Here is a 10,171-nt window from a genome sequence, read left to right as displayed (position 1 = left end):
TCTTGTTGTTGGTGTAGAGAAATGCATCTGATTTCTGTGCATTGATTTTATATCCTGACACTTTACTGAATTCCTGTACAAGTTCTAGCAGTTTGGGAGTGGAGTCTTTTGGGTTTTCCACATATAGTATCATATCATCTGCGAAGAGTGATAATTTGACTTCTTCTTTGCCCATTTGGATGCCTTTAATTTCCTTTTGTTGTCTGATTGCTGAGGCTAGGACCTCTAGTACTATGTTGAATAGCAGTGGTGATAATGGACATTCCTGGTGTGTTCCTGACCTTAGCGGAAAAGCTTTCAGTTTTTCTCCATTGAGAATGATATTTGCGGTGGGTTTTTCATAGATGGCTTTGATGATATTGAGGTATGTGCCCTCTGTCCCTACACTTTGAAGAGTTTTGATCAGGAAGGGATGCTGTACTTTGTCAAATGCTTTTTCAGCATCTATTGAGAGTATCATATGGTTCTTGTTCTTTCTTTTATTGATGTGTTGTATCACATTGACTGATTTGCGGATGTTGAACCAACCTTGCAGCCCTGGAATAAATCCCACTTGGTTGTGGTGAATAATCCTTTTAGTGTACTGTTGAATCCTATTGGCTAGTATTTTGGTGAGAATTTTCGCATCTGTGTTCATCAAGGTTATTGGTCTATAGCTCTCTTTTTTGCTGGGATCCTTGTCTGGTGTTGGGATCAAGGTGGTGTTGGCCTCATAAAATGAGTTTGGAAGTTTTCCTTCCATTTCTTATTTTTGGAACAGTTACAGGAGAATAGGAATTAGTTCTTCTTTAAATGTTTGGTAGAATTCCCCCAGGAAGTCGTCTGGCCCTGGGCTTTTGTTTGTTTGGAGATTTTTAACGACTGTTTCAATCTCCTTACTGGTTATGGGTCTGTTCAGGCTTTCTATTTCTTCCTGGTTCAGTTGTGGTAGTTTATATGTTTCTAGGAATGAACCCATTCCTTCCAGATTGTTATATTTATTGGCGTAGAGTTGCTGATAGTATGTTCTTATAATAGTTTGTATTTTTTGGTGTTAGTTTTGATCTCTCCTCTTTCATTTATAATTTTATTTATTTGGGTCCTTTCTCTTTTCTTTTTGATAAGTCTGGCCAGGAATTTATCAATTTTATTAATTCTTTCAAAAACCAGCTCCTAGTTTCGTTGATTTTTTCTATTGTTTTTTTTTTTGGTTTCTATTTCATTGATTTCTGCTCTGATCTTTACAATTTCTCTTCTCCTGCTGGGCTTAGGGTTTCTTTCTTGTTCTTTCTCCTGCTCCTTTAGATGTAGGGTTAGGTTGTGTACCTGGGACCGTTCTTCTTTCTTGAGAAAGGCTTGTAGTGCTATATATTTTCCTCTCAGGACTGCCTTTGTTGTGTCCCACAGATTTTGAACCGTTGTGTTTTCATTATCTTTTGTTTCTATGATTTTTTTCAATTCTTCTTCAATTTCCCAGTTGACCCATTCATTCTTTAGAAGGATGCTGTTTAGTCTCCATGTATTTGGGTTCTTTCCAAACTTCCTATTGTGGTCGAGTTCTAGCTTCAGAGAACTGTGGTCTGAAATATGCAGGGAATGATCACAATCTTTTGATACCGGTTGAGTCCTGATTTAGGACCAAGGATGTGATCTATTCTGGAGAATCTTCCAAGTGCACTAGAGAAGAATGTGTATTCTGTTGCTTTGGAATGAAATCTTCTGATATATCTGTGATGTCCATCTGGTCCAGTGTGTCGTTTAAGTCCTTTATTTCCTTGTTAATATTTTGCTTGGATGATCTGTCCATTTCAGTGAGGGGAGTTTTAAAGTCCCCTACTATTATTGTATTATTGTTTATGTGTTTCTTTGATTTTGTTATTAATTGGTTTATATAGTTGGCTGCTCCCACGTTAGGGGCATAGATATTTAAAATTGTTAAATCTTCTTGTTGGACAGACCCTTTGACTATGATATAGTGTCCTTCCTCATCTCTTATTATAGTCTTTGGCTTAAAATGTAATTGATATGATATAAGGATTGCCACTCCTGCTTTCTTCTGATGTCCATTAGCATGGTAAATTCGTTTCCACGCCCTCACTTTAAATCTGGAGGTGTCTTCGGGCTTAAAATGAGTTTCTTGGAGGCAACATATAGATGGGTTTTGTTTTTTTATACATTCTGATACCCTGTGTCTTTTGACAGGGGCATTTAGCCCATTAACATTCAAGGTAACTATTGAGAGATATGAATTTAGTTCCATTGTATTGCCTGTAAGGTGACTGTTACTGTATATTGTCTCTCTTCCTTACTGATCTACCACTTGTATGCTCTCTCTTTGCTTAGAGAACCCCTTTCAATATTTCCTGTAGAGCTGGTTTGGTGTTTGCAAATTCTTTCAGTTTTTGTTTGTCCTGGATGCTTTTACTCTTCTTCTATTTTCAACGATAGCATAGCTGGATATATTATTCTTGGCTGCATGTTTTTCTCGTTTAGTGCTCTGAAAATATCATGCCATCTCTTTCTGGCCTGCCAGGTCTCTGTGGATAAGTCAGCTGCCAATCTAATATTTTTAACCATTGTATGTTACAGACTTCTTTTCCCGGGCTGCTTTCAGGATTTTCTCTTTGTAAATTTGTAAATTTTACTATTAGGTGACGGGGTGTGGGCCTATTCTTATTGATTTTGAGGGGCGTTCTCTGAACCTCCTGAATTTTGATGTTCGTTCCCTTTGCTATATTGGGGAAATTCTCCCCAATAATTCTCTCCAGTATACCTTCTGCTCCCCTCTCTCTTTCTTCTTCTTCTGGAATCCCAATTATTCTAATATTGTTTCATCTTATGGCGTCACTTATCTCTCGAATTCTCCCCTCGTGGTCCAGTAGCTGTTTGTCCCTCTTTTGCTCAGCTTCTTTATTCTCTGTCTTTGGTCTTCTATATCACTAATTCTTTCTTCTGCCTCATTTATCCTAGCAGTGAGAGCCTCCATTTTTGACTGCACCTCATTAATAGCTTTTTGATTTCAACTTGGTTAGATTTTAGTTCTTTTATTTCTCCAGAAATGGCTTTTATATCTCCCGAGAGGGTTTCTCTAATATCTTCCATGCCTTTTTCAAGCCCAGCTAGAACGTTGAGAATTGTCATTCTGAACTCTAGATCTGACATATTACCAATGTCTGTATTGATTAGGTCCCTAGCCTTTGGTACTGCCTCTTGTTCTTTTTTTTTATGTTGAATTTTTCCGCCTTGTTATTTTGTCCAGATAAGACTATATGAAGGGGCAAGTAAAATACTAAAAGGGTGGCAACAACCCCAGGAAAATATGCTTTAACCAAATCAGAAGAGATCCCCAATCGTGAGGGGGGAGAAAGGGGATAAAATGAGGTTCAAAAAGAAAGACAGGAAAAAAAAGAAAAAAGAAAAAAAAGAATTAAAAAAAAGAATACAAATAAAGAAAAATATAAAAAAGAAAAAATATATATATTAGATAAACTAGTTAAAAAACATTAAAAAAGAAAAGGGTAAAAGTTAAAAAAAATTAGCAGAAGAAGAGAAAAAAAATGAAAAAGAAAAAAATTAAATTAACTGCAAGACTAAAAAAATCACAGGGAGAAAGCCATGAGTTCCATGCTTTGCTTTCTCCTCCTCTGTAATTCTGCTGCTCTCCTTGCTAATAAAACCGCACTCCTTGATAGGTGAACTTGGTCTCTGTTGGATTTCTTGTTGATCTTCTGGGGGAGGGGCCTGGTGTAGTGATTCTCAAGTGTCTTTGCCCCAGGCGGAATTGCACTGCCCTTACCCGAGACTGGGCTGAGTAATCCGCTTGGGTTTGCTTTCAGGAGCTTTTGTCCCCTGAGCACTTTCTGTAGAGTTCCAGAGGATGGGAATACAAATGGCGGCCTCCTGGTCTCCAGCCCGGAGAAATCGAGAGCCCAGGGCCCCACTCTTCAGTGCGCCCTCAGAGAACAATGCCCAGTTACTCCCGTCCGCCTGACCTCCGGCCGTGCTTCGAGCTCACCGAGCCTGTGGCTGGTTCAAGGTAACACTGAGCTGTGATCTTACTCTCAGATCTGTCTCTGCAGCCAGCCTTCCCATTCCAATACCCGCAAGCTCTGCGACACTCAGACACCCTGATCCTTCTGTGACCCTGCGGGACCTGAGGCCATGCTGACCCCGCGTGGGCTTCGCCCCGGTTTATCCTCAGGAGTGATGTCCCTCAGTGGAACAGACTTTTAAAAGTCCTGATTTTGTGCTCCGTTGCTCTGCCGCTTGCTGGGATCTGGCCCCTCGCCCCGGGGTCTATCTTCCCATAGCTTTGGATTCACTTCTCCGCCGGTCCTACCTTTCAGAAAGTGGTTGTTTTTCTGTTTCCAGAATGGCTGTTCTTCTTCTATTCGATCTGCCAATGGATTTTCAGGTGTTTGCAATCTTTAGATAAGCTATCTAGCTGATCTCCTGCTAGCTGAAGTAGTCTCAGCCTGCTACTTCTCTGCCATCTTGACTCCTCCTCTGGAAACTTCTTTATGAAAGAATAAATAGTCAATGAAAAATACAGTGCACTATTAAATGAACTAAACAAATAATTTCCTAAAATATAGTTATATAGGCATACAGAATCTCCCAGAGAAAAATAGTAAAGAAGAACAAATGAATCTTATTTACTATATTTTGTTAGGCTATCCAGAATGTTGTTATGTTTCCAAATGCGTATGTTTTTATTTTTTAATAATTAAGATTTAAAGGGGAATCTGGGTGGCTCAGTTAGTTAAGAGGCTCAGTGGGTTAAAGCCTCCGCCTTTGGTTCAGGTCATGATCTCAGGATCCTGGGATGGAGCTCCCCACATTGGGCTCTCTTCTCAGTGGGGAGCCTTTTTCCCCCTTCCTCTCTCTCTGCCTGCCTCTCTGCCTACTTGTGATCTCTGTCTGTCAAATAAATAAATAATAAAAAACGTCTTTAAAAAAAAAGGGAATACATTATTTATTAAGCTTCTTAAAAAATCTAACAATCTCAATGTACTTATAAATTTATATTTTTTAAAGTTTATCTTTTCTAATGTTTGATTACTGTTAATAAATATGACAAAATTTTACAGAGAAATTATTGTGTATGTGAAAAATGATTTTAGATCAGCATTCCAGAAAGGGTTTATTATGTCAAGATGCATGAGGACTTGTAAGTTTTCTGATAAATAGCACAAAATTAATTTTTAATTATAATTTAAACAGAATTTGAAGAGACAGCCCATTCATTATTCTTATCTCTGTTGATGCTTGCTATTTTTGAAAATCTTGTTAAGTTGATCAACTTTGTAATTATTTTTTTCTGCATTTCATTGATTAGTAACATTGTAAAATATGAAATGATTACTTAGCAATTATCTTTTTCCATATCCTCAAAAAAATTTTTAAAAATTAGAAGTACTACATGACCTGTGTTCATTCCATTAATTTTCTGTTCTCATTTCCTGTTACTTTCCCATCTATTCATTATGACCACAGTGGCTTATTTTTTAATGTGTGCATAAAAATCTATATGTATATGGATTTAAAGTTTTCTCCTGCCCCAAATTTGATAATAATTTATGTTAGAGCTGTATCTTGTTATTTTCAATGACGAGTCTTTATCTTATGCTAGTACATTCACTTTTGCAAATAAGATCTTTAAAATCTGCACTGTTTCCATTCTACTACAATGTGTTTGTATGTTATATTATTCCCAGTCATTTAGTTTTCTATTTAGACAAAAATAAACATTTCTAATTTTCCTGAGAAAATTTTAAAAACCTCCTTATATACTGTTTATTTATTATTTTTTTAAGATTTTTATTTATTTGACAAAAAGAGACACAGCAAGAGGGAACACAAGCAGTGGGAGAGAGAGAGGGAAAAGCAGACTCCCTGCCAAGCAGGGAGCCCAACCAGGGGCTCGATCCCAAAACCCCTGGATCATGAGCTGAGCTGAAGGCAGATTCTTAATGAAGCAGCCACCTAGGCATCCCTGTTAATTTATTGTTAATAAGGTGTTTCATCTAATCACTACCTCTCAGCATTACAATTTATTAATTATTTCTTCAAATTAACATACTCTTATTATGATGAGCACTGAATAATGTATAAAATTGTTGAATCATTGTATTTTACAATGATTATATATATTAGTTTCAACTAATATATATAATCTAATATTAATGAAACTAATATAACACTGAATATTAGCTATATTCATATTAAATTTTAAAAACAATAAAAATCAGTAAATTTACTGTGAAAAATATGCTTATTATTTAATTATTCATCTTTAATAGTATTATTAGTAGTACATATAGCTAGTATTATTGTTCTAATTGCAGGTGTGTGTGTGTGTGTGTGAGTGTGTGTGTGTGTGTGTATGAAGTGCCTCTTATTTCATTTTCCCAGTTTTAAAATCAGTGTTAAAATTCTTTGAAATTTTTAAAAAGATAATTAACATTTTGACTTGTTTCTTCAAAATATAATGCTATCTTTATTTCTTTGATTTATTTACCCATTTACAAATGTTAATAATTATGTATATTTTTTCTGAATATTTCCTATGTCTTTTTTACTTATCACATATTTTCCCAAACTGATGATATGTTATAATTAGTATTTGATTCTAGCTGTTTTATGCTCTTAATTTTACATTAACTATTTCATTATATATTTTAAATGATCATAAAATGATGGGTTTCTTTTCAAAAATCTTTAATAAACAATACATTGCCTGCTTATATCAGAATTTTATTTAACATATATTCAATCCATGTGTTTAAGGAGCCACACTCTAGAATAAGAATAAAAATCTTATTACACAAATTACCTCAGCAATAGGCCATAGAAAATATGAAACAAGAATAGGCATTCTTGAAAACAAAATCTATTAGATTAAAGTGAAACTACCACATGAAGGAAAAAATATACTTGAATTATTAAAAATAAACTGAAAATGTAGATATCAAATGAAAACTTCTGGAATATATTAACATTATATAAATGCACATGAAAGAGATGGTAATCGTGTAAATGTATTCAAGTTAGTACATGGAGAATGTCTAAAGAGAGCCTTCTAGGGTCTGAGAGGAAAATATATAAATTTAAATGATCAGAGAGAAAACAAGGACAAAACACAAGTGCAAGAGATATAATATATTTGCAGTTAAATAATTGAAAAATATTTGATGACAATTTATTACGACTATGAAGTACTTAAGTGAAAATAAGTACTGGTGGAGCCTGTGTGGCTCAGTCAATTAAGCATTTGCCTTTGGTTGAGGTCATGATCCCAGGGTCCTGGGATTGAGTTCCATGTTGGGCTCCCTGCTCAGTGTGGAGCCTGCTTCTCCCTCTCCCTTTGCCTGACCCTCCCTCTGCTCCTCCTCCCATTCCTGCTTGTGTGCTCTCTCTCTCAAAAATAGGTAAATAAAATCTTTTTTTAAAAAACTAAATTAAATTAAGTTAAACTCAGCAACAGAGTTTTGGAGGGAAGGAGGGTGGGAAGCTGGGTGAGCCTGGTGGTGGGTATTATGGAGGGCATGTATTGCATGGAGCACTGGCTGTGGTGTGTAAACAATGAATTTTGGAACACTGAAAAAAATTAAAAAAAAAATAGCCCATGTTCTAAATGAAAGGAGCTTGGAAGTCATCAGTCCATCCTAACAATAAACAGGAAGCTGAACAGGCTGAAATATCAACAACTTTTCTTGGATCCTTTAGAGAGGTGAGGACCCAGGGCAAGCTATTGTATGAAAACCTGGAGAAACAGAGAAACATAAAGTAGAGTCACAAGTGGAAACTGTTGTAGGAACTAGTGCCACAGGTAGGAAACCCTGAACTGTAATTTATGAGTTGCATGGAGGCCCTGTGTGAACATGAGAGTTAAAGACTCCCAGAAAAACAATCATGAAAATATTAAATACCCACTACAAACCCATTAGAGTGGATATACATATATTTTTAAATCTGACAATACCAACTGCTAGCAAGGATATAGAGCAATATGAATTCTCAGTCATTGTTGGTGGATATGACAAATGATACAATTCATTTGGCAAGAAAATTTAGTAGCTTTTTAGACAGACTCTTACCATGTGATTTAGTTATAGTGCTTCTAGGTATTTATCCAACTGATTTGAATATCTATGTCTACATGAAAATGTGCACATGAATAGAAGCAACTAAGATGTCATATAATCGGTGAATAGAAAAAAATTAACTATGGTATATTTATACAATAGAATATTTTAAATAATGAAAACAACTATTAAGATATGGACAGATATAGAAGAAATTTAAACAAATTTTGCTAAGTGAAAGAAGCCAATGTGATTCCAATTATATGACATTTTGGAAAAACCAAAACTATAAAAACAGTAACCAGATCAGTGGTCAAGATGGGATGTATGCAAGATGAAGTAAGTGAAGTGCAGGGGAATTTTTTTAGGTTGGTGGATCTGTTCTTTTTTCCTTTTATTTTCTTTCTTTTTTTAAAAAAAAAATATATATATATTTATTTATTTATTTATGATAAAGAGTGTGTGCAAGTGAGGGGAGGGGCTGAGGGAGAGGGAGAAGTAGAGAAACCCAAGAAGACTCAGCACTTATCATGAAGCTAACATGGGACCTGATCTGATGAAGACACCAAGATTATGACCTGAGACAAATCAAGAGTCTGTTGTTTAACTGATTGAGCCATCCAGGTACCCATTTGCTTGAGTTATTCTATATGATGCTTAATGATGGATATATGACATTATGCAGTAGTTAAAATTCCAAAAATTTAATGGCAAGAAGTAAACTTTATGTTAATTTCTTAGGATTTCGAGGACTATAGGAAGGAATGCAGATTTAGACAAGAGAATCTAATTGTATTACAAATACATGCAACAACTTTGCTGAAGAAGATGGAGGAACTGGTGCTAATATATATATAATTTTAAAAATGTCTATAGCCTGTAATACTAATGGCAAAAGAATGTGCATGTAAGCACTGTATTTTAATTAATAAATATTTTTCCCCCCAGTGGGAGTAGAGCTTAATTTTTCCTAATATACAATTATACTGAAATTGAAAAAGTAAGTAAGTGGAAAATATTTGGTAGTATCTAGGTTTATTACTATTGAAGTGGCAATTTATAGATCTTCACGGGGAGGAGGTTACCACTGGATTCATGTGAAAAAGGATTAGAGATGAAGATGTTAGTATGAACTCATGTTTGGCTTTATATAGGTACAGGTAGTTTCATTAGAAATATTTATACATATGTATATATGTATATCTCCACAGGTTGGTTAACACATATACATTGCCTTTGTCTGCCAACCAAAATTCCATAAAAACTATGACACTCAGTAGCAAGGACACAAAGCACTCAGATCTTGGTTCCTAATAAAATGAGTCAGAGTTCCTTGAACAAATGGATGAGTTCAGTGTTGGATTGTCTGACTTATATGATGAGTCTGGAGCATATTGTAGAGTCATAAATTTAGGAAATATAAGGAGAAGAGAAGAGTGTAGAGGGAGAAAGGAAGGAAAAAAGACAAACACCATATAGATGAAGGTAGATCAAGGAGACACATTAGAATTCCCCAATAGTTAAAACTGGAAAAATTCATGCAAAAAATATATAAATTAGTATTGGATTGCAAGCCAAAATATAAAATGAATACCTATAAGTCCATACTAATATAAGTAAATGACTGAAAAAATAAATGGATAAGAATAAAAAAAATTCATGCAGCATTCTACATAATTTATGCCAATATTCTGACTTCAGTGAGGGGTGTCATAGCTCCTTCTCCTTTAGGGTGAGTTGTGCATAGTGACTTCCTTCCAAAGAGTACAAGATCCAAATAATGAAAAAATAATACTTTAATAGTTGAGAAAGCTGACAAACACTACATCAGTCAAGAGATCAAGGTCAACATCAACTAAGCTGAATCATATTGATAGTATTTACCCTTTATATGATAAGATTAAAATGTCAATTCACCTTTGTGGTCTTTCTCTTCATAAGCCATAACCCCAGCCTAATTATGACAAAAACAGTGGGAAAATTATGATTCTGTAGGAGCATCTTACAAATAAAAACACACACACACAAAAAAAAAAACCCCAAAACAAAACTGGCCAGTACTCCTCAAAAATTTCAAAGTCATCAAAAAGGAAAAAAAAATTTAA

The sequence above is a fragment of the Mustela nivalis genome (assembly GCF_964662115.1).
Source record: "Mustela nivalis genome assembly, chromosome: X".
In the NCBI taxonomy this organism is placed as follows: domain Eukaryota; kingdom Metazoa; phylum Chordata; class Mammalia; order Carnivora; family Mustelidae; genus Mustela; species Mustela nivalis.
This window is presented reverse-complemented; position numbering follows the sequence as displayed.